This window comes from Delphinus delphis, chromosome 2 (genome assembly GCF_949987515.2).
Source record: "Delphinus delphis chromosome 2, mDelDel1.2, whole genome shotgun sequence".
In the NCBI taxonomy this organism is placed as follows: Eukaryota; Metazoa; Chordata; class Mammalia; order Artiodactyla; family Delphinidae; genus Delphinus; species Delphinus delphis.
In genome coordinates, this window is record NC_082684.1 from 677865 (window position 1) to 680016 (window position 2152).

General features: G+C 48.0%; 1 pseudogene; it reads left to right on the forward strand.

Annotated features, from left to right (window-relative positions):
• Positions 1-975: 975 nt before the first annotated feature.
• LOC132417649 (eukaryotic translation initiation factor 3 subunit J-like) lies at positions 976-1609 on the forward strand (annotated as a pseudogene).
• The last annotated feature ends 543 nt before the right edge of the window (positions 1610-2152 follow it).

Below are 2152 nucleotides of genomic sequence, written 5' to 3' on the forward strand. Positions count from 1 at the left end.
ACCTGCCCAGCGCTGCCTCCTCGTGCAGGTGACCCCACAGGTGAGCATCACCTGAGCCGGGTGACAGGGGCTCTGCCTTCTCCTCCTTCGACCTCTCAGGGGTCTCCCCTCCACAGGTGCTGTCACTAGGGGACCCCCAGCTGCACTGCTTTGAGTTGTCCAGGGGGTGACTGAACTGGTTTCTGACAATGTGGGGCAAAGCCTGGTCCCTTCTTATGGGGCCCCTGCAGGGTTCCAGGTGCTGCAGAAACAGGCAAGCCCAATGTGTGTGCACCTTTCTTTGCCTACTTGCATTTGTTCTGTTTGTCAAGTCAAGTCACACACCTAGGCTTAGTGCCAGTGGGAGGGGCACAGCCCCTGTGCTAGATTCAGGGAAGAAAGACAAATTTGGGATCATTGCTGCCAACATCAGGCTGTGTGTGTGTGTGTGTGTGTGTGTGTGTGTGTGTTATTGGAATAGTAGAGGGTGAGTGGGCATTGAGCCCCACGATTTCTATGCTCAGCTATTCTCTGACATAATATTAGACCATAGGAGCCTCCAGGAGATGAGAGGCCCCCAAAGTCCTTGAGAGTGTCTGGACTCACTATAAGTGTCAACTGCATCAGTGCATCCACAGATCCAGGGAAGGGGCTCCCTGGTGTTTTCATAAAATGCTTGTTTGGGGTCTCCCTACGGAGTATGTGGATTTATTGAGGCTATTTCTAGAGATGATTAAAAATAATATGTTGTCTCTAAAAGAATATTCTGAAGGCAGAAAACAGCCATTTAATACTGGACTAGAGACGCTGGAAGGTAACTGCTCTGTGAGCCCAGGCAGGATCCTCCCCTGCAGGGTATGCGCTGGGCTGCAGGGGGCGCTCAGAACCACCCAGCACAGGGCTGCAGCCCAGGCGCGGGCGCAGAGGGGACGGGGGAGGGGTTTGCTCTCAAAGGCTGAGTCTCCTCTTTTCAATTAAAACAATAATTAGGCTCACACCCGGCTTGAGATGGCGGCGGCGGCGGCGGCGGCGGGGGACTCCGACTCCTGGGACGCGGACACGTTCTCCGTGGAAGACCCGGTGCGGAAGGTGGGGGGCGGCGGCACCGCCGGCGGGGACCACTCGGAAGGCGAGGACGAGGACGAGGACGTCAAGTTAGAAGAACCTGGAGAACCTAGAGTGCTAACACCAGAGCAATTAGCAGATAAACTGCGGCTAAAGAAATTACAGGAAGAGTCAGACCTCGAAGTAGCGAAAGAAACTTTTGGTGTTAATAATACAGTTTATGGAATAGATGCTATGAACCCATCTTCAAGAGATGCCTTCACAGAGTTTGGAACGTTACAAAAAGATAAAATTGCACAATATGAAAAATCACTATATTATGCCAGTTTTTTGGAAGCCTTAGTTTGAGATGTGTGTATTTCATTGGAAATTGATGACTTGAAAAAGATTACCAATTCATTGACTGTACTTTGCAGTGGAAAACAGAAGCAAGAAAAGCAAAGCCAAAAAGCAGAAGAAAGGCGTGGTGCCCAGAGGGGGATTAAAGGCTACCATGAAAGACGGTCTGGCAGATCATGGTGGTTATGATGGAGGTTATGTACAAGACTATGAAGACTTCATGTGACATTTTATCTTCTCCTGGTGTCTTCTTTCACTTGCCCACAATCCCTTCAACATGTAGCACAACTTCCTTTCCTTTCAGTTCTGCCAAATGCTACAATCAGAAGTGCGGTATCTTTTGTGCTGGTTATTTAACCCCTTGACACTTAGGTGCTAACGTGCAAATGAGGGAACTTGGAACTTGCTGCCAAGGGGTTAAAATTGGGAACCTCCATTGCTACTAAATCATAGTTTAAAAACACAGACCTAATAATGTTGTTGCTGCTATCTGATTCCATAGCAGCAGTCACTAAATTGGAAACAAAAGTTGCAACATGACAAAAAATTGTGTAGTATTTACCAGCACCATTCAGTAATACAGCCTTAACCATACCTCCTTGAACTACTTCATAACTTGTCAAGAAAAGCAGTCTGCTGCAAGGGCATGGGGTGTGCACCTAGTATTAAAATTGCTTTGTCTTAAAATTGAGCGTGAGAATATTAAAAATACATTGGGAAGAAGACTGCTTATCTCAGAGTGAAGATACTGCGGCTGAAAAGCACGAGT